Here is a 24,219-nt window from a genome sequence, read left to right on the forward strand (position 1 = left end):
TGACGGAAATGTTCCGATTTTTCCATTTGGCACTTCATTTTCTAGCGTCCACAGCTCCACTCATTATCTCCATACAACAAAATAACAATATGCAAACTCAAATAGCATCAGTGAACTACAAATAAAAAATGACGATCGATGAATAAACTCATAGCAACCAGAATACGTACATTCAAAACAAAAACCACCACGAACTTATGCACTAAGCTGACAAAATAGCTGCGCGCTAAATCGCGTGATCTTCAACGCCATTTCTCAAGATCCCAGTCCCGGTGTAAGAATAGTAACTCTTCTTAACACGAAAAAGGACCATATAACTACACCCACAGTCATAAAATCTCTTAATAGTATTAACAAAACAGTGGATGACATTACATACCGGCCGGAGTGGCCGAGCGGTTCTAGGCGCTACAGTCTGGAACCGCGCGACCGCTACGGTAGCAGGTTCGAATCCTGCCTCGGTAATGGATGTGTATGATGTCCTTAGGTTAGGTAGGCTTAAGTCGTTCTGAGTTCTAAGGGGCTTATGACCTCAGCAGTTAAGTCCCATAGTGCTCAGAGCCATTTTAACCATTTGAACATTACGTACCATTAATATACGCTTTTGTTTCGTTCTTCTCATCTTTGACTGACTGACGCAGTCAGATGTACGTGACTTCCAGATTAATGTGAACTGTGAGAAATGGTTCTACATTGCGTGCGCTTTCAGCTTTTGCGTTTGTTAATGTCACCCGTAAGTAATGACCACTGTCTTCGAGTTGTAACGCGTATCGACCTTTCTATCCAGATAAAACGCGACGACAGGCGCGATTTGAAGAACCACTGCCCGGGTCTGAGTGTGCATATCTTTCTATTAATCAGTTTGAAGGCTCTTAAAATATTAAAAGACAAGCTGTGTTTTCTTACACACACAGAATGGTAGTAAATAAAGTACGGCGTATTGAGAAATTCTAGAAACTTTCGTTTCATCACTTTGTATGTTCTCAAGTAACAAAGTTACTTTCCCACCTTTATGGAACATATGGAGATGAACTTCGAATATGTTTTTCGTTAGCTACATTATATCGGTACTGGTTGAAACGAAATATGCGACATGCGTGACTAAGATCTGAAGCACACAAAGTTAAAAATAAGTCACGAATATTTACTTCTGTGATACGTATTTCCAATTTTAGTTTTATAGTGAATAAAAGACATGTTCAAACGGAACCACTCAAAAACAGATACATTCTGCTAAAAGTTTACTTCTTTTTTGTTAACTATGACCTTTTGTAGTCTCATTCAAATGATTTATAGCTTTCCTATAAGCGTTGTCGCGTTTCAAGAATTCTGTTATAATTTTAAGGGAAATGTGTACTGCTTTTTCCGCGGTCGGTATGTAGGCCTACTGCATTGCAAAGATCAGTGGCATTTCTTTCACTTGCTTGATTACTTTTTCTTCTGCGTAACTGCTGAGTTCGTCAATTGCAATAATATATATTAGAGTAGACGGCAATCTAACAGTAATAAAACTTCGGTCCAGGTTGCGTGCATATGTGTGTAAGCATGTACACGTCCATGCATTGTGTTATACAGCTGCCGAATGGCAGTTTGTAGGCTAGAAATCCATGCCTGTGCATTTGGTGGGTCAGTACAGGGACGGTTTATGCTGTTTGTGAATGACGCAGGAGCTGTCGTCCGTTGATGTGATCGAGTAGTCCTCTAGCTGCAGAGGTTTGCAACTTGCTCCAGCAAAGCGGGAAGTCGATCGAGTGATATACATGTTGTGTGACACCTCAACCGACATTGAGAAAATAATAAATTCGGATGCATTACTTTTCAGCGCATCCTCGTTGATGTAATGTAGTGGCTAGAATCGCGGAATTATGGAATAAATTATAACTGGTTCTCATCCCTCTGTCTGAAAACATTTTTTTTATTCACCTTGTCATTTCAAAAGTTCTGCACACTGTAAGAAACAACTGATGAAAATTATTCAATTACAAAATACCTTCATAGGCCTTGTATCCCCCCCATGAACCATGGACCTTGCCGTTGGTGGGGAGGCTTGCGTGCCTCAGCGATACAGATGGCCGTACCGTAGGTGCAACCACAACGGAGGGGTATGTGTTGAGAGGCCAGACAAACATGTGGTTCCTGAAGAGGGGCAGCAGCCTTTTCAGTAGTTGCAGGGGCAACAGTCTGGATGATTGACTGATCTGGCCTTGTAACATTAACCAAAACGGCCTTGCTGTGCTGGTACTGCGAACGGCTGAAAGCAAGGGGAAACTACAGCCGTAATTTTTCCCGAGGACATGCAGCTTTACTGTATGATTAAATGATGATGGCGTCCTCTTGGCTAAAATATTCCGGAGGTAAAATAGTCCCCCATTCCGATCTCCGGGCGGGGACTACTCAAGAGGACGTCGTTATCAGGAGAAAGAAAACTGGCGTTCTACGGATCGGAGCGTGGAATGTCAGATCCCTTAATCGGGCAGGTAGGTTAGAAAATTTAAAAAGGGAAATGGATAGGTTAAAGTTAGATATAGTGGGAATTAGAGAAGTTCGGTGGCAGGAGGAACAAGACTTTTGGTCACGTGATTACAGGGTTATAAATACAAAATCAAATAGAGGTAATGCAGGAGTAGGTTTAATAATGAATAAAAAAATAGGAGTGCGGGTTAGCTACTACAAACAACATAGTGAACGCATTATTGTGGCCAAGATAGACACAAAGCCCATGCCTACTACAGTAGTACAAGTTTATATGCCAACTAGCTCTGCAGATGATGAAGAAATTGATGAAATGTATGACGAGATAAAGGAAATTATTCAGGTAGTGAAGGGAGACGAAAATTTAATAGTCATGGGTGACTGGAATTCGTCAGTAGGAAAAGGGAGAGAAGGAAACATAGTAGGTGAATATGGATTGGGGGGAAGAAATGAAAGAGGAAGCCGCCTTGTAGAATTTTGCACAGAGCGTAACTTAATCATAGCTAACACTTGGTTCAAGAATCATAAAAGAAGGTTGTATACCTGGAAGAATCCTGGAGATACTAAAAGGTATCAGATAGATTATATAATGGTAAGACAGAGATTTAGGAACCAGGTTTTAAATTGTAAGACATTTCCAGGGGCAGATGTGGATTCTGACCACAATCTATTGGTTATGATCTGCAGATTGAAACTGAAGAAACTGCAAAAAGGTGGGAATTTAAGGATATGGGACCTGGATAAACTGAAAGAACGAGAGGTTGTAGAGAGTTTCAGGGAGAGCATAAGGGAACAATTGACAGGAATGCGGGAAAGAAATACAGTAGAAGAAGAATGGGTAGCTCTGAGGGATGAAGTAGTGAAGGCAGCAGAGGATCTATTAGGTAAAAAGACGAGGGCTAATAGAAATCCTTGGGTAACAGAAGAAATATTGAATTTAATTGATGAAAGAAGAAAATATAAAAATACAGTAAATGAAGCAGGCAAAAAGGAATACAAACGTCTCAAAAATGAAATCGACAGGAAGTGCAAAATGGCTAAGCAGGGATGGCTAGAGGACAAATGTAAGGATGTAGAGGCTTGTCTCACTAGGGGTAAGATAGATACTGCCTACAGGAAAATTAAAGAGACCTTTGGAGAGAAGAGAACCACTTGTATGAATATCAAGAGCTCAGATGGCAACCCAGTTCTAAGCAAAGAAGGGAAGGCAGAAAGGTGGAAGGAGTATATAGAGGGTTTATACAAGAGCGAAGTACTTCAGGACAATATTATGGAAATGGAAGAGGATGTAGATGAAGACGAAATGGGAGATAAGATACTGCGTGAAGAGTTTGACAGAGCACTGAAGGACCTGAGTCGAAACAAGGCCCCGGGAGTTGACAACATTCCATTAGAACTACTGATGGCCTTGGGAGAGCCAGTCATGACAAAACTCTACCATCTGGTGAGCAAGATGTATGAGACAGGCGAAATACCCTCAGACTTCAAGAAGAATATAATAATTCCAATCCCAAAGAAAGCAGGTGTTGACAGATGTGAAAATTACCGAACTATCAGTTTAATAAGTCACAGCTGCAAAATACTAACGCGAATTCTTTACAGACGAATTGAAAAACTGGTAGAAGCGGACCTCGGGGAAGATCAGTTTGGATTCCGTAGAAATGTTGGAACACGTGAGGCAATACTAACCTTACGACTTATCTTAGAAGAAAGATTAAGAAAAGGCAAACCTACGTTTCTAGCATTTGTAGACTTAGAGAAAGCTTTCGACAATGTTAACTGGAATACTCTCTTTCAAATTCTGAAGGTGGCAGGGGTAAAATACAGGGAGCGAAAGGCTATTTACAATTTGTACAGAAACCAGATGGCAGTTATAAGAGTCGAGGGGCATGAAATGGATGCCGTGGTTGGGAAAGGAGTGAGGCAGGGTTGTAGCCTCTCCCCAATGTTATTCAATCTGTATATTGAGCAAGCAGTATAGGAAACAAAAGAAAAATTCGGAGTAGGCATTAAAATTCATGGAGAAGAAGTAAAAACTTTGAGGTTCGCCGATGACATAGTAATTCTGTCAGAGACAGCAAAAGACTTGGAAGAGCAGTTGAACGGAATGGACAGTGTCTTGAAAGGAGGATATAAGATGAACATCAACAAAAGCAAAACGAGGATAATGGAATGTAGTCAAATTAAATCGGGTGATGCTGAGGGGATTAGATTAGGAAATGAGACACTTAAAGTAGTAAAGGAGTTTTGCTATTTAGGGAGTAAAATAACTGATATTGGTCGAAGTAGAGAGGATATAAAATGTAGACTGTCAATGGCAAGGAAATCGTTTCTGAAGAAGAGAAATTTGTTAACATCGAGTACAGATTTAAGTGTCAGGAAGTCCTTTCTGAATGTACTTGTATGGAGTGTAGCCATGTATGGAAGTGAAACATGGACGATAACTAGTGTGGACATGAAGAGAATAGAAGCTTTCGAAATGTGGTGCTACAGAAGAATGCTGAAGATAAAGTGGGTAGATCACGTAACTAATGAGGAGGTATTGAATAGGATTGGGGAGAAGAGAAGTTTGTGGCACAACGTGACTAGAAGAAGGGATTGGTTGGTAGGACATGTGTTGAGGCATCAAGGGATCACAAATTTAGCATTGGAGGGCAGCGTGGAGGGTAACAATCGTAGAGGGAGACCAAGAGATGAATACACTAAGCAGATTCAGAAGGATGTAGGTTGCAGTAGGTACTGGGAGATGAAGAAGCTTGCACAGGATAGAGTAGCATGAAGAGCTGCATCAAACCAGTCTCAGGACTGAAGACCACAACAACAACAACAACAGGCCTTGTATATAACCTTCGTTCTTGCTTATGATAGCTTCCCAAAGTTTTGGCAACTTATGTATTTCGGATAGAAGACATTCATTGTTGAGTTGTCTAATTACTCGGGCCACCTCACTGGAAGATTCGTCAGTTGTATCAAAACGTTTTCCATGGAGTTGTTCTCTCTATTTGCGAAACAAATCAAAATATAATGGGCTCATATCAGTGCTGTATGGTGGTGGGCGGGGAAGTACTTCCCATCCATATTTGTCAAGCGATTCTGTTACTGGTAGAGAAATATGCGGTCTTGCGTACAAAATGAGGACACCAGCTGCCAGCGTGATAAGCCTTCTACGACGGATTTTCGGCTGCAGAACATTTTGCAGAAACAGCTTGTAGTACGCGCCTGTTAAAACGTCGTCTGGGTCCCCTATTTGTATGTATGACTCCATTCATGTCATACGCAAATAGCATCGTCAGTTTCACCTCTGTTTGCGACGGATTTTTTTTCTGGCTCCAATTTTTTGCAACTTTTCTGTTATTATTCTGTAAACTGAAGTGACAAACATTCTAGCTTCGTATGCAATTTCCTCACATATTTTCATTGATCCCCTCTCAGATTACATCTGAAAGTTTGTAAGATCATTACGGAATCATATCGCAGCTCCTGGTGTAGTGGCTAGCGTTGCAGCCTCTGGGTCACGAGGTCCCTGGTTCGATTCCCGGCCGGGTTGGGGATTTTCTCTGCCCGAGGACTGGGTGTTTGTGTTGTCCTCATCATTTTATCATCATCATCATCATCATCATCGTCATCATCACCTTCATCATTATCATCATCATCATTCGTGACAATGGCTAGCTTGAAGTGTGTAAAAATTGCAACTTTGCACTAGAGCTGATGACCGCGCAGTTGAGCACCCCACAAATCAAACATCATCATCATCACGGAATCACCTTGAATATACATACATACATTAAGAGGCGCCGGCGCCTGTAACTTCGACGGTCTGTAGCTACTCAAAATATTATGTACTCAATTCCCTCTAAAAGGCCTAGAAGTTTGTAACGGGAATTTCCGAACACCCTGTATATACGTTCCATATAGAGTGTGCTAGAGATATTAATGCAGATATTTCTGTTCATGACTGGGGACAATGCACTGAATAACATTACATCAATATTTGACAAATATTGGCCACGAAAGCCTTAACAATTTTGTACATCAATATTTGTTTCATTCGCAGAATAATAATTACAGCTATTGCGAGTAGTATGTTTTTCTGGTTGGTTAGTACTTCCAGGTACTATTGGCACAAACCAGCAATTAATGTTTATTTTCTCCTGAGTGGCAGGTAAGCGTAAATGTATTAAGGGTCCCTGTCCCGAAAACGAACTAGTCGAAAGTTATAAGCGAAAACCATTCTGATTCCTCTGACAATGGAATACGTGTACTGGTACTGTTGTTGTTCAGATGTATGTGAAATCTTATGAGAGTTAAGTGCTAAGGTCATCAGTCCCTAAACTTACACACTACTTAACCTAAATTATCCTAAGGACAAACACACACATCCATGCCCGATGGAGGACTCGAACCTCCGCCGGGACCAGCCGCACAGTCCATGAGTGCAGCGCCTGACACCGCTCGGCTAATCCCGCGCGGCTACTATTGTTGCTAAGATTGTAGGATAGGCAACTTTCAGAGGTGGTGGTATGGTGGAAAATAAGAAAAAATTCTAGTAGACATTGGCTATAAAATGCATACCTTACGTTCTAAACTCATTGTCAGGCATCAAAATGCATTTCCCTTGTAACTTACGACTCGTTCGTTTCCGAACCAGGAATCCCTACATCGGTACGTTTATCCGTGTCCATCATCCCTGAAAGTTTGTAACATAATCAAGGATTCACCTTGTACACACATAAATTTACAGGCACAGGTTCAAATGGCTCTGAGCACTGTGGGACTCAACTGCTGAGGTCATTAGTCCCCTAGAACTTAGAACTACTTAAACCTAACTAACCGAAGGACATCACAAACATCCATGCCCGAGGCAGGATTCGAACCTGCGACCGTAGCGGTCTTGCGGTTCCAGACTGCAGCGCCTTTAACCGCACGGCCACTACGGCCGGCTACAGGCACCTACAACTTTGACACTCTGTAGCGTCGTTGGATAACGTTTCCGGGCATGGGTTGCTTTTGAAAATATTATGTGCTTACTCCCCAAGTCCTAGAAGTTTGTAATGCGAATTTCTAACACCCTGCATATGCGCTTTTAAGTAGAGATAATGTAGCAATTTTCCGCGCATCCGATTTCGTAAGGAAACTACGTAATTTGCGCGCCAGGTACAGCCAAAAACTGCCGCTGCAGACCGCTCTGGTCGAAAATAAAGATGAAGAGCATTTTCACTGTGATGTACCAGTACGATCCTAACAAGAGAAACTCTCCACCACACACCTTTAGATTCAGTGGTAAGATGGCCCAGTGATACCCTGTCAAAAACAAAACACAGACCAGGCATGTAAACTGGAAGAAGGTGTACTGAACAGAGCAATGAATGGTTCAATCTCGAGATGAGCTATATCGAGCGAGTGTGGACAATAGTCACGACGTCGCAGTTGTCTGGTTATGGTGTTGGACTGCAAAGCGGGAAATCCTTGTTCAGTTCACCCCTGTGCCTTATATACTGTCCGTCCAGTCACTGGCGTGTCTATTCGCTTTACTCAAATTTGTGTCTGTGTCGTGGTGTAACGTCTGTTTAGAACAGCGAGGTGTAAGGAAGGGGCCTCCAAACGTACGTACCTCGTGATTGTTCTACACAAGTACCACACTTTCTGACTCTTGCGTTTCGTTTTGGAAGTTTTTACTCTTGAATTCCTTTGTTGTAACATAGTTCACACCCGATATGAAACTTCCTGGCAGATTAAAACTGTGTGCCGGATCGAGACTCGAACTCAGGATCTTTACCTTTCGCGGGCAAGTGCTCTACCAACTGAGCTACCCAAGCACGACTCACGCCCCGTCCTCATTGCTTTACTTCTGCCAGTACCTCGGCTCCTACCTTCCAAACTTTACAGAAGCTCTCCTGCGAACCTTGCAGAACTAGCACTCCTGAAAGAAAGGATATTGCGGAGACATGGCTTAGCCACAGCCTGGGGAATGTTTTCAGAATGAGATTTTCACTCTGCAGCGGAGTGTGCGCTGATATGAAACTTCCTGGCAGATTAAAACTGTGTGCCGGATCGAGACTCGAACTCAGGACCTTTGCCTTTCGCGGGCAAGTGCTCTACCAACTGAGCTACCCAAGCACGACTGACGCCCCGTCCTCACTGCTTTACTTCAGCCAGTACCTCGTCTCCTACCTTCCAAACTTTACAGAAGCTCTCCTGCGAACCTTGCAGAACTAGCACTCCTGAAAGAAAGGATATTGCGGAGACATGGCTTAGCCACAGCCTGAGGGATGTTTCCAGAATGAGATTTTCACTCTGCAGCGGAGTGTGCGCTGATATGAAACTTCCTGGCAGATTAAAACTGTGTGCCAGATCGAGACTCGAACTCAGGACCTTTGCCTTTCGCGGGCAAGTGCTCTACCAACTGAGCTACCCAAGCACGACTCACGCCCGGTACTCACTGCTTTACTTCTGCCAGTACCTCGTCTCCTACCTTCCAAACTTTACAGAAGCTCTCCTGCGAACCTTGCAGAACTAGCACTCCTGAAAGAAAGGATATTGCAGAGACATGGCTTAGCCACAGCTTGGGGGATGCTTCCAGAAATTCTAGTTCACACCCGTTTATTTGTTGTTTTCAGTTCTGTGAGAGATTTATGCGACATCTCGCCTGCTCTCACTATTCGTTACGCTTACTTGCGATGGTGATTCTTACGACATGACTCATATTCTACGACCGATGTATAGTATGACAGTTGCGAAGACTATGCCTCCCCCTCAGTAGTCAAACAGCGTGGCGACACAACCACGACGCTGTGCACTGTGGTTTTAGTAATTCGCTCGATGTTGCACATCTTGATCTCGCACCATTCGCTGTTTCTGTTTTGTTTCTCTTTTTCACAGTTCAGAACACCATCTTCCTGTTGTCACGCTTGACTTGTGTTCAGTTTTGACGGGTATCCACTGCGCCATTTTACCACTAAATCTGAGGGGAACGGGTGGAGGGGGGGGTGCGAAGGGGAGTTTGTCTTCCAAGCATGCACCAACTACGAGGAAAAACACGGGTGGCGCGCTTTGCTTCCCATGTTAGGACGGCTTAATTTATCGTTTCTGACTGAACGAGATGATCTTCGTCATACCGAACGACTGGCTTCAGTCTCTTAATCGGCGTAACCAGTTTTCATCCATACAGACGCTCCCGTTAATTGGCAGCTTATCCACGTCGGATATCCGCCAATCTCCGAGCCGGCGTGTGGGTTTTTCGTTTCGCGTTGCCGCCCTCCTAGATTCTGGCGCAGTGAGTTTCGCTCCCTTGACTCATCGTCGTTCGGCTGTTAGCCGGCCGGTGTATCGACTTTATCGTCTGTGTTCCGGAGCTCTTGTGCCGTCTCCCGTAAGCTTATTACGGCCGTCCTCCTTTGCTTCACAGGGTACGAGGGGGAGGGGGAAGATTGCCATCCGATTCCGCCGTCACAGGAGCGGAGATTGCTCAGCTCAGCACGGAACGAGTGCCTTTGTTTCTGTTGCCTTTAATTCCCGGAAGATTTCCGGTCGTTTCGCGCGCTCCGCCAAACCATCGGCCACTGGAATCAATGCGTCGCGAGGTGGACGCGTACTCGTATGGCCTCACCCTGCCGGTATGTGTCGAGTGTCCGCTCGTTACTGTCACCTTGCGTGACGGACGACTTTGGGCTGTCTCGCTTCTGTTAAGCTTACTGGCTGTCGTCTGCTTTCGCGTTTCATCAGCGAGTGCCTCCGTTTCTAGAGCAGCGGAACACAAATCTTGGAAACGTATCCAATCCTGTGGCGTTCTAACTTTAGTTTGGAATGGTTCTGTGCTGAAGACAAGCCACCCTGGGAAATGCATTTTCATCATCGTCTAATTCACGTATTATACGTTTGGACCTTTTCAAACATCAAATTTGTATGTAATTAGGATTCGATCAGTACACACTGCTTGGAACGGCCTGCCAATCCCGCAGGACAGGGCAGATAGTACAAATTGTGGAAAGGGGCTAAAATAAGGGGCTTTCAGTTACACTCGAACATACAACTTTATTATTTGATCAAACATTACAAGATCCCATTATTTTTTTTTTTTGAGCACGCAGCTTTAATCTTTGGGTCTTAATTACCGGCTGAAAGCCACTTTAATTTAAAAACCGCTGAAGGCCAATAACTTAAAACGCCAGCGTAATCAGAAATTTAAGAGGCAAGCCTTATCTTAAAACAGTTCTTTATTTATGTTGAAGTAACAAGTTGAATTCAAATCGGCTGAAGGCCTAACACTTAAAACTCCATAATTTTTTTTAAAATACCAAAGGCCTTACGTGAATCAGTTCTTTAATTTAGGCTGAAGGCCTTAGAAACAACTCAAACTCAAAATCGGCTGAAGGGCCAAGACTTAAAATTCAACAAAATTAATTTTTTTTTAAATGCCAAAGGCCTTATGTGAAACAATTGATTGAACTAGGCTAAGGCCATCACTTAAATTTCAACAACATTAAAACCTTTAAAAAGCCAAGGTCTTACGTGTAACAGTTCTTTAAACTAGGGTGAAAGCCCTAAGAGCAAAACAACGCTAATTAAAAAAAAAAGTCTGCTAGAAGCCATTTTAAAACACACAACAAGAACAAATAAAAAAAATAGGGCAGTACACCCAAGGGCGCTCTGATGTTCGAGGGTAAGCCTGGAATTCAAACACTAACGCTCGCTTAGGTGAGACAGGCAGTTGGGCCAACCATTCATGATCCGACGACAGCCCAACAGACCGACAGTCAGTGGACCCACCAACAAGATAACTTCCATTCCACCCGACCATGGCACAACAGGGAGTTCAACGGAACAACGTAGAAGATATTGGCACCCACAACCAAGCATACATGGAGCTGTAAAACTACACACCATGCTGGTCAGCAACAACACAATGAGGAAGCTACACTGCCTGAAATTTACATCAATGGCCAGGGCAGGTAACCGGAACGTTAACGGCCACAAGGCAGAAGATTCCGCTGGTCCACTTCAATAGAAATAACCAAATACAGTGAAACTCCGCCAGAGGGTGGGTAGAATTTTCCAACTTGAAAACCACATTGTTGCTCGCGGGAATATCCCAACATCTGACAACGAACTCCAAACGACACCATGTGAACAGTCTTGACTTGCTGGTAGGTTAAATCAAAACTCAACTTTCTTGTCCAGGGTCGGTGAGCCACAGACCTCGTAGCAATGGGAAGAGCACCACACACTCTAACACTGCGAAGAGACCGCCAGTGGGCCCGGCCAAACTACGCTCCGTCGAGAATTCCTCGCTGCTCCACGCCAGCCGACCGACTGCTAGCTCACCGCCCAGCCAGAAACTATAAGCACCAGGTCAAAGATAGTCCAAGGTGCGAATATCGATACACACCGCTGCTGCCACCTGTCGAAGGAGAGGATAACAACATAATCGTGGGAAACTAAACACAGAATCGCAACGAAGGTTTAATCCAGCGCATAGCATGAGTCAGCCACGGCTCACTGCTGAAGATCGTACACTGATACTTTGACACAGATCTTGCTATATGTGTCTCACTAGAGGGCTCAGAATTGTAACACGTAACATGGTAGTGTGCAATATAACTATGTCGTTCCATGAGAAACACAGTGCTGCAATCGAGTTTCCAATTCAAAGAGTCCGTCCACACATAGTTCACACTCTCCTTCAGCATGGTAATGCAGACAATATACGAGCGCTGTGACGTCTGCAATAATCCGACGCCTTGGGTTCACTGTCATTGATCATCCTCCACACAGTCCCGATTTGGCCCATACATTTTCATCTGTTTCAATAGCTTAAAAAAACGAAGAGTTACCTTGGAGGACTTCACTTTGACACTGATGAAGCCGTGCAAGAAGAGGTGTGGTTGTGGTTCCGTCAGAAACATTCTAATGTGGCAGGATCAACAAAATGGTATCTCCTTGGGACAAATGTGTTCACTGACAGGGTGACAGTGTTGACAAATCGAGATGTAGACATGAAGAATAGAGAAGTAGATGGTTAATAAAATTTGTTTCATAAAAAAATGCCTAAGAGATTTCACACAAAAGGCTCCGAGGGATTACTTTTCAGCATGTCCTCGTATCTTGGCCATTCTACTGTTCTTCAAATGAGATATTGTGTGTGGTTACGAGCTCTGTCACTGAGTACAGAATGAAATATCATCCAATTAAGAACAGATTTATATAAATGTAAAATTTCGATTGAGTCTTCATCTAACTGGGTTCTCATTTCACACGTGGCCAACCTTATCTAGAAATTCCCGTAATACTGCTTCAGCAAGATACACGATACAGTTTCTAGTATAAATCGCGCAAAAAAGAAAAGGTCAGTCAATATCTATATCAACGTGATATAGATAATACAGATAATAATGATAATGCAATTTGTACTAGACTTTCTTAGCCGATTTTGGTGCAGGTCGGAGAGAGAGAGAGAGAGCAGAGTTTCGAACTGCGTTGCGTCGGTTCACGATTGTGTTCAGGAGGAATAATGTCTGATTACGCAAAGGTGGCTTGAGCCTGACATTTAACCTGGAATGCCTTCACGCAATCTGATTCTTCCATACAAATACCTAAGGGACCGAACTGAATATATATATATAAAAAAAGAAATGGATACACGAAAGTGGTTTTTGGTAATGGTTATCAAATCTGAGATTGAATAAATTAGTAGCCTCCCGCAAACAACCTAGATACCGCTATAAAGAGCTGACCTGTAACACATCAAAAGAACACTGAGGTTACTAAAATAAGATAACAGAAAGAAAAAGATTTCATTATGACTCATCAATATATTCTAAGAGAATCTATACCACTGAACATGAACAAATATCTAAGGAACATAAAACTTACATTTGATATTTCTTTCACACATTGCGTCCTACAACAATGTCCTGTTTTGTCTGTCCAATATTTTCTTGAAATTAGATGTCATTGCGTGCGCGTGAGTATTTGATTGCGCCACACGGTTTTTCGATGCTTAGATCGAAGACTTACATTTTTTAGTACACGAAATATAGTATAATTTGTAGCGATGCTACACTGCACTTCCTCATATGTCGGCAACGAAACAGTAAAAGATAATCAAGTCTGTAGAACTATAAATAACAAAATATAGATTTTTATCATACATATGTTTCGCATCTTCTTACGATCAAGCGCCGCAGCAGTGATTTAAATATCTGAGCCCAGCAGTTCACAGTGTTTATTTGAAGCAGTTAATGCCGGACGCGCGTCTTTGTGTAAAGGCACATTACAAAAATATAACATTTTACCAACTACAGCTCGATGGCTGTTCTTCTCTTTTATGACAAATATTTTTTATACGGAGCATCCGAAACCCAATAATATTACAAGTTCGCTGTATACCACTACCTGTCGAAGGAGATATCGTATATGTTGTCTGCGCATTGTGGGCTTCAATACTTCACGCAATGAATTCTTTCAAACAGCCTCGGAAGATTCGTACATTTTGACAAGATTATAGCAGGGACGTTCAATAAATAATGCAACGCACTTTTTTCTGAAAGCAGATTTGTTTTTATTCAGGATTACAATACATCATGTCAGTCCCCACTCTTTTAGCTGCAAAACCCTATTTTCCAACGTAATCTCCATTCAATGCGACGCCCTCACACCACCTTACTGGGAGGCCCTGTTTGCCCGCATGGGTATCACTGCACTGGCCAATATTGCAGCCACCTTCTTACTGCATCAATAACCTCCCAGTCATCCACGTCTTGCTTCCCGCCAAGCGTATCCTTCATTGCGCCAGAGGAAGTCGGAAAAATTTGGAAATTTGTAGTGTGGACTATGGGACCAAACTGCTAAGGTCATCGGTCCCTAGGCTTACACACTAATTAAACTATCTTACGCTAAAGACAACACACACACCCATGCCCGAGGGAGGTCTTGAACCTCCGACGGGGGGAGCCGCACGGCTACGCCGCGCGGCGAGGAAGTCGCAAGGTGCGAGATCCGAATTGTAGGGTGGATTAAGGAGAACACTCCAATGAAGTTTTGTGAGCTGCTCTCGGGCCTTGCTTTGTCACGGAGAAGGAGAAGTTCGTATGTTTTGTGGCGACGAACACGCTGAAGCGAATTCGATTGCCTGAGGTCGCACTGTACACTTCAGAGTTGACCGTTGCATCACGAGGGAGGATATCAAACAAAATAACTACTTTAGACGTCCAGAAGACAGTCGGCAGGCTTTACTGGCTGAGAAAACAGCTTTAAACGTTTTCTTCGGAGGAGCGGTCGTGTGGCGCTTCTCCATCGATTACCGTTTTGTTTCCGTTTCGAAATGATGAACCCTTGTTGCATCGCCTGTGACGATGTTCGACAAAAAGATGTCGCAATCAGCCTCGTAACGCGCAATCAATTCTGCACGAATGGTACTTCGTGGCTCTTCATGCTGCTCCAATACATTAACTATGTCATTGGTAGGGCTATACTTTCGAGATGACTCCATACAGAAAAATCCAGATCATTGAGGTCAGGAAATCTTGAACGGCAAAGCGTCGGCCCGATCAGCTACACATCTTGGAACATACTGGTACGTTAGACGTCGTCTTACATCACGAGCAAACTGTGCGGTGTCCCACGCGATGTATCCACCACATTACCCAACCGTAGGCCAAGTGTAAAATATGAGACCAATTGGATAAGGCCTTGATCGAAGAAGTGCAGATTTCGACGTAAAGTCGCGCTGAATACGAAGCACATTTTCCTACTGCTTTATTCGATCGCTATTAACAATGACCCACTTCTTGTCAGAAATTTGTTTAGGTATTTTGGGTAGAGCCCATTTCAGAATATCAGATAAAAGCGCGTAACACAAAATATTTCCATCAAGTCATTTCACCTGAAAAGGAAAGCTCCAGATTTGGTGCAGTAAGATTAATATTCTTCGCCGGCGGTGTGGCCGTGCGGTTCTAGGCGCTTCAGTCTGGAACCGCGTGACCGCTACGGTCGCAGTTTCGAATCCTGCCTCGGGCATAGATGTGTGTTATGTCCTTAGGTTAGTTAGGTTTAAGTAGTTCTAAGTTCTAGGGGACTGATGAGCACAGATGTTAAGTCCCATAGTGCTCAGAGCCATTTGAACCATTTAATATTCTTCATTACAACAACTGTTCGGCTTTATTGACGTTCTCAAGTAACCTGCGAATACAACATTGGTGAAATTATTTACGTATGATGTTGTACTTATGATTAATTATACATGGGAGTATTACATTGGTATTTACGTCCAGTGTGATTTGACGTCTTTATTGCATCTACAGTAATCTGTCATTACCTAATTCGTAGAGATTACATGATATGTAGTAATTATAAATGTGTGGATACGTTTCGTCACTTATTTAGTAGTTCGTTTACAGTACGATTCGACATTATTTGGCAGTTCGTTTATTCCGATGCTCTATGTTTACAAAGTGTATCTAGATTGTTGTTGTTGTTGTTGTGGTCTTCAGTCCTGAGACTGGTTTGATGCAGCTCTCCACGCTACTCTATCCTGTGCAAGCTTCTTCATCTCCCAGTACCTACTGCAACCTACATCCTTCTGAATCTGCTTAGTGTATTCATCTCTTGGTCTCCCTCTACGATTTTTACCCTCCACGCTGCCCTCCAATACTAAACTGGTGATCCCTTGATGCCTCAGAACATGTCCTACCAACCGATCCCTTCTTCTAGTCAAGTTGTGCCACAAACTTCTCTTCTCCCCAATCCTATTCAATACTTCCTCATTAGTTACGTGATATCTAGATAAGAAGCGATAATGTTATATTTTGCTTTTTGGTTTATCTGTGAGTCTGCTGTGTCGTCCTCGTGTATTTCAATTGACCACCAATGTTAAGATTGAAGTCATGTAACACGATTTGATGTATTAAGTCTTTCATCTAATGTTCTGATGATGGGCTGTGCCCGAATGGAATAAACAAATTTAATATTAAATTGATATTAATATTAACAAATGATATCAAACAAATCAGATTGTAACAAGTGAACTTTCGTTGTTAACCGTCAAATGAAGGGATGGAGAACATGTATTGTTTAAGCAAAAATTCTGCAAATATGTGCAATAACTAGAAAAATATTTCGTTTTGATATCAGTCTTGTTGGTGACGAGGTCATAATGAGGAAGCACAACCGCGACTCGGATCGAAAATGAGATCTATCGGGCTCCTTATGCAGAAATCTACTCAGCTTCCGATTGAATCGATTTAAAGGAACAACGTAATCTCTAGTTGACTCAACGTAGGATTTGAACTCTGGACGCTCATACTCGAGTTCAGTACCTTACCCACTTCGCCATCTCATTTGGTATGATGGTTTTGTGACGTTCACTTTCTCTTTTCAGGATTTTATCTGCGGTTGATACAGTATAGTCAATAAATCTATAATATATCTAAACATTGCTCGTCGTAGATCTTGAGACTCTTTCGGTTGCAAAATTTCGATCTGTCTGCAGAAACTACTCGCTGCATATTTGAGAAGATAAATATGACACAAATGAAGAAGTCCCGTCGGAAGAGGGTGATTACGCCGCTGCACAAAGAGAAAAAGAGCGCAAGAGAAGCAGATCCGAAATACGAGTGTGCGGCGCAAGGCAGGATGAAGAACGGTAGCGGGAAACGAGACAGTGATAACCGAAATTAAGGAAAACTACCGTAATTCTATGTGGAGATTCAGAAGACGGTCGTGATTACGGCAGCCGCTCTGATGGATGCCTCGCGCATACTGGAAGTCTGCTTCTTCAAACAGCAGCGGGGGCAGAGAGCCGTGTTATTAAGCCTGATTATACAGTTACGGGAGCATTCTCCGAGTCGTCAGTGCGTGTCATGTACTGGGAAACTGCGGCTGCACTTCTAACGGAAGCGGGCTGCACCGCGCGGGTCGGTAGGGTAAAGTAAATGTTCACGCCGTATCATTGGAGACTTTGATACGCGACATCCTAAACGTGATGGGTGTTGTTACTGAGGAACGTAGTACTGGGATACGGCGTAATTTATGCACACTAGCAAAACAAACTTAGGGTTCTCCTAAGAAGGCAGTGTTGATAAAATCCGTAACCAGTTGCAGGTGAAGGCGGATTATTTAAATCACGACCGGTTTCGGGATGATGCCCATCTTCAGGTAATTATGCATTCAGTTTCATATTTTTACATTCAAATTTGGAGTTCGTAGTTAAACTTAAAATGTAAATGAAGTGATACAGCCTTTTTGTCTTGATGTTGAAGCTCACTCTCGTGTCCCTTGTTTGCTTACAAATAAATACGTTTGTCGGACAGGTACCATCTTAAGCAAAAACGTTTTTTCTTTTCTTCACCGATACATGTTTCGCTTAAGTTAAAACATCTTCAGAGCTTTTTTATTTACTTTTTATCGAAGAACAAGGAAAAATGGTTTTTGTTGTCTAAGCATACAGACTTAAAGTTTTTAAGTAAAGAAGTATTGACAAACTAACAAAAATCTTTTTAACAATGTAGTATTTTCTGTAATTTTCTGCACTTCGGGGGTAGCTTTTATTCTTTCACAGTTGGTCATTTGAAACCATAGAGAACCCATTTACATAAAAAATTATGCCTGGATTGTTAAACTGTTGTGGCTTACATTATTTTTCAGCAGTGTAGCATTCCAGGAGTAATTCTCGATGCAAATATGTTTTCTACGTGGATTATTATTATTATATTTTTTAAGATCCGATCGGTCGCGAAATTAAAACCATATTGAAAACTCGACTAAGCTTTACGCAAATGTGTTGACCAGTGCGTCGAAGTATGGCCGTCGATTAAATATGATGTCACTTTTCAGTTCTGAGTGTAATGCCTAGCACAATAGAGCGTCGCACCAAGTGAGTGTGTGCTGTCATTCCGTTTCTTCTGGGTGAGGGTTTCTGTCTGTTTTCCTGCGGTTCTCATAACGTATCTAACATGCGTGACAGCAAAGCGCGGCAATGGTGCAGGAATTTTGGAGCAGGACGTGCAGACGTTCATGATGCAGGCGGTCAGGGAAGGAAGCGAGTATCGACCGAAGACCTCACTCGAAGCGAGTGGACCAGGCGATTCGAAAAAATCGTCTACGAAGGGCAATTCAGAACAATCCAAGTGGAATGTTGTCCTTTTTCATGATAATGCTCGACCGCACGCTGCAGCTGCAACAAAGATGCCCCTGCAGGATTTTTGACAGGAAGTGTTTGATCACCCATCATCAGCCAGGACTTGGCTTCCTCTGAGTTTCATCTCTTAGTTCACATGAACCGCTAGCTAGAAGGACAACATTTTAGCACACACAGGTAACGCACGGCAGACCAGCATAGAGAAACGGCGGAAAGCACAGGTGGCTGCCTTCTGTGACTACAGTATTCAAAAATGGCTCTGAACACTATGGGACTTAACATCTGAGGTCATCAGTCCCCTAGAGCTTAGAACTACTTAAACCTAACGAACCTAAGGACATCCCACACATCCATGCCCGAGGCAGGATTTGAACCTGCGATCGTAGTGGTCACGGGTTTCCAGACTGATGCGGCTAGAACCTCTCAGCCACACCGGCCGGCGAGTACAGTATTGGTAAGTTGGTATCACGCTACGATAAATGTCAGAAATGGAGCGGCGAGTACGTAGAGAAGTAGCTGGAAGGTGTAACCAACTGTTGCAAATAAAACATTTTTCATTTTTGCTGTGGTTTCCACTTCGCATCCGATTGGACACTGAAAGGAAAAAGAAAAATAGCACTCGTATATTTAGGTTATACTGCTATGTAAAGCTACAGAAACCACTGCACGTATTAACAACATACAGAAAAAAATTGTTCTTAATCGGATCTGGTGACCAGTTCTATTTCACTGTGTGTTACCTTCAACTGTCCTCCGTGACCAAGACAAAATACACATCCTCCAACGAAACACGAAACGAGTGTCATCGAAGGAGACTCTCAGCCACCAAAGAGCATCTCTTCACTTCCGATATTATCGAGTTCTTCTCCGTCGATGCACTTTGATTCTTACTGTTTCACTCAACTTTCGCCTACGTCGGAACTCCGTATCAAGCAGCCTTCGCAGACATGTAATGGAAGTTTGCTGCTGGTTTATTTCGACAGTGAACTGTTCAGTGAGCATGTCAGGTGGCTTTCATGAATCGCCGCAATTGACATCAACCTCGGAAGTCTATGGCATATGCGGCTTCGCAAGTTTCCACGACGCTTACTCACATTGCCGACATTAGACCGCTCACGATGTAGTTCTACCACGCAGACACGCGATCACATCACTAACGTCGCCTTTATGAAATTCGGTTCCAGTTGGCCCTCGAGTCAAAGATGGTTGCTTTTTGCTGCACGGTTATGTTGTGTTCTTAGTCGAGACAAGAGAGGGAGAAGTGCGTACGGACCGCCTGTCACGGCCCTTATATAGCAGCTTCACCAGAGCACATCGCGTGCCACACGGAATGAGATACGCTCTGTACATGTCATACGTAGGAAGCGATCGTTAACAACGTGTATCCAGCTTAGTGAGTCAGGACGTTGCGAATAATGCACAAGACGTCGAACCAAGACAACGTGAAGCTAAGAAGAGCAGTGCGAGAAGTGGTCAGCGAATTAGAAACTGAAATATTAGCGCCGTATCTTACGGAAGATGCTGATTTTGGTCTTAACAACGGGACCTCATGGACTGACCCTCTTAAAAACTTCTTAATACTTATAGAATCTGATACTCAGTGAACGTTCTGTTAAATACAAAACATTTATAATCAACTGTCTGCCTCGATAGTTGCCGGGTTGGTAGCTCAGCGTGTTCGGTCAGAGTGCTGCGTGCTCTCTGTAATAATAATAATAATAATAATAATAATAACAATAATAAACCTGAGTCAAGGAATCAACGATCAACTTGAACGGATGTCTTGTGACATCCGCCCAGACCAAACGCAACGAACTATATCGAGCAAAATTAAATAATAATAATAAAAAAAGATAGCTGAGTGGTCAGCGTGACGGATTGCCGTCCTACGGGCCTGGGTTCGATTCTCGGCTGGGTCAGGGTTTTTCTCCGCTCAGGGACTGGGTGTTGTGTTGTCTTCATCATCATTTCATCCCCATCCGGTGCGCAGGTCGCCCAATGTAGCGTCGAATGTAATAAGACCTGCACGAAGGCGGCCGGACCTGCCCCGCAAGGGGCCTCCCGGCCAATGACGCCAAACGCTCATTTCCATTTTTCCATAATCAACTGAAGTAAGCATCGGCAGCTGAGGGCATACAGTATTGTAGAAGTCTAGTAACTGTAAAGCTGCTGGTTCGAACCTCGCTTGCAGCAACATTTTTTCGTTTAATTGAAGTACCATATTTATTACCAAATGGCAGTGTTAAGTAATAAATATTGTACTATAACTTTTAAATAAAATATTTTATTTTTAATTACTTCTGGTATGAAAACATGTTTATTCAGTACGGACATTCTAAATACCCTACTGTTAAATGAACAATATTATATATATCAATAACATAGACCAGTCTCGAGAAACAAAGGTATTTCATTTTACATTCAAAGTTTCCACTTTTGCAGCAAATTTTAATGTATTGTGAATACTGGCATTTCCGTGCAATTAATAATTGAGATTGTATAAAAAAGTAATTAAAAATTAAAACTAGGGGACATCCCCGTGTTATTCACATTGTCCAACCAATAGGTGATTCTGTTCACACCCCTTTTATACCCTATAATGCATGGTAACAATGCTTAACACCAACAATACTGATTCAAAAAAATGGCTCTGAGCACTATGGGACTTAACTTCTGAGGTCATCAGTCCCCTAGAACTTAGAACTACTTAAACCTAACTAACCTAAGGACATCACACACATCCATGCCCGAAGCAGGATTCGAACCTGCGACCGTAGCGGTCGCGCGGTTGCAGACTGTAGCGCCTTTAACCGCTTGGCCACCCCGGCCGGCAATACTGATTCACTATGGTGACTGGTCTACCTATCACAAGGAGTTGTAACTGTAGACAGTTACGTACTAACCGAAGGTGTGTGGGTGTCCACGAAGTGACACTGAGAACCGACTATGTTTTCTGGGTGCTTCACTTTTTTTTTTGTTACGCAGTGTATCGATCCGGATGAATCTGAAAGTGCAAAGACCACATAGCACTAATTGTAGGAAAAGTGTATGTCACGCTGAGATTCGTGGAAAAAATCATAAAGAAAAGCAGCTGAAGATGTGGTTTACAAGACGCAGTCGTTCAACTGATTCTTGAGTGTTGCTCATCAGTCTGTGCCCATTACCCGTCAGGGTTAATAGCGGAGGTAGTGAAGATGCTAAGAAGAAAGTAGTCTATCGTCACGCTTCGTTCAGCAAGCTCGAGAACGTAACGGAGGTGTTCATCAGACCCCACTCGCAGCCAATACAAGAATAGCATTGTGCTTCAGGGGAGAAATGCTGTTAGAAATGCGAGAGTTCACATCTGAAAAAGATTCCGGCGACTTATTGTTCAAAAAACTTGCGGAAAAGCAGCCGGATGACATCTTCGATAACTGCTGATATTTTGATATATGGACACCCATCATTTTCAAGGCACACATGCCTTTGTCTTGAAACTGACGGGGTTTGCATCTGTCAAAACATCGGCGGTTGTCGAAGACGCCATCATGCTGCGCTCTCGCAAGTTGTTTGAAACTCGCGAAATGGCAAGGAAGGGAAATTTTGAGAAATTAGAGGTAATTCTGAGTCTATCGGCAGCCGTTCTTCACCCTTACAATTCGCGAACTCAAAAGGGAAAAAAGACCATTTGTAAGAGAACTGTGTCTGTTACACTGATACTCTTTCGTTATGATGCGCTAGTCGGGGTGTCTGGCATTCTGGAACCTTCGGTATGTTACGCTCTTCGTTTTGGTGGCGGGAGCATTGTCGGACGCGTCGGTATTGTTCAGGTACCGTACGTAACGAGCGAGCATGAAAGTAGGTAAATGTCTGGATATACGGTGATTCCCTGTGATTCCGTGACGACGTACAAACTTCCAGGGATGATGGAGATGGGTAAATTGCATCAGTTTGAGATAAAGGACCTTAGTCCGGAAACTACAGAGCCGAAAGTTACAAGCGAAATTCGTTCTGATAACCCTGACAGTGGTCTTCTTCTACAGCAAGTTCTTTGTTTTTCATACTTGTTTCAGGAGGTAGCATGGACTAAAATGAGAAAACAATATCCAGCAGGCATGGGCTCTGAAGTGGCTACCTTAAAAACTAAGAGCACTTGTTCATCTGTGAAACACATCTCTTATACTGAACAAATGGCCATCTTAAGATAAGCATTTTAGAGCCCATGTTTACCGGATAGTCCTTTCTTATTTTGTTACGTATCACCTCCTCCAAAAGTATGGAAAGCAAAGAGCTTGCAGTAAAAGAAGTCCACAGTGAGAGGTATGAGCACCAATTTCGCATATAACTTGCGATTCGGTCATTTCCGGACCTGGGTCTCTTATCTCAAATTGCTACGTTTATCCTTCTCAATCGTCCATGAATGTTTGTAACATAAAACATAAGCAGAAAGGGCGAGTGTTATCATTTATGGAAGTTGTTGTTGTTGTCTTCAGTCCTGAGACTGGTGTGATGCAGCTCTCCATGCTATTCTATCCTGTGCAAGCTTCTTCATCTCCCAGTACTTACTGCAACCTACATCCTTCTGAATCTGCTTAGTGTATTCATCTCTTGGTCTCCCTCTACGATTTTTACCCTCCACGCTGCCCTCCAGTGCTAAATTTGTGATCCCTTGATGCCTCAGAACATGTCCTACCAACCGGTCCCTTCTTCTTGTCAAGTTGTGCCAGAAGCTCCTCCCCAATTCTATTCCATACCTCCTCATTAGTTATGTGATCTACACATCTAATCTTCAGCATTCTTCTGTAGCACCAAATTTCGAAAGCTTCTATTCTCTTCTTGTCCAAACTATTTATCGTCCATGTTTCACTTCCATACAAGGCTACACTCCATACAAATACTTTCAGAAACGAGTTCATGACACTTAAATCTATACTCGATGTTATGGAAGTTAACAATTCGAATCTACTCCAATTAATGACCTGCAGGAGACGGTAGTAAAATTGGAAACTGATATCAATGAAAGAATCAATATCAATTAAAAGGCGGCTTCTCGGGAAAGAGTATGTGTGTGTGTGTGTGTGTGTGTGTGTGTGTGTGTGTGTGTGTGTGAAGCATAGAAACATTCATTGTTGGGAAACACTAAATTAAGTTTATATATGTCGTGTTGTCATTTGTAACGGATCCTCATTATGTGTAATTACCAAGTCGACGGCCGTTAATTGCGATCTGTGGTATCAGCTATCGACGCCACCCCAAGGACATCACAGTTGGCAACAGAATCGCAAGTTTCCGTGTGACGTCGGCAGTGGTCAGGCGGGATCTGTCGGAACCGCTGAGCCACACTCCAGTGCCTCCGTACCAAGAATGCTCTCTGCCACTTTGATATACGCCTGCAACAGCCCACTTGCACTTGGAGCGAGTCTCATCCTACTTGATATTGTATGAGATGGACTCTAATTCTTACTGCATTATTTGTAATGAGTCTTCGTATACCGGTACTTGGAGAAATACAAGGTAAGTAAATCTTCTGTTCGTCGTGTTAACTTGTTTCCTGATCATTTCTGCTCCTGTCCAGCTTTCCTGCGATGATAGTTGCCACACCATTCAGGAGCCCACTTCTCCTTACCGTTGTG

Source organism: Schistocerca nitens, chromosome 1 (genome assembly GCF_023898315.1).
Source record: "Schistocerca nitens isolate TAMUIC-IGC-003100 chromosome 1, iqSchNite1.1, whole genome shotgun sequence".
Classification (NCBI taxonomy): domain Eukaryota; kingdom Metazoa; phylum Arthropoda; class Insecta; order Orthoptera; family Acrididae; genus Schistocerca; species Schistocerca nitens.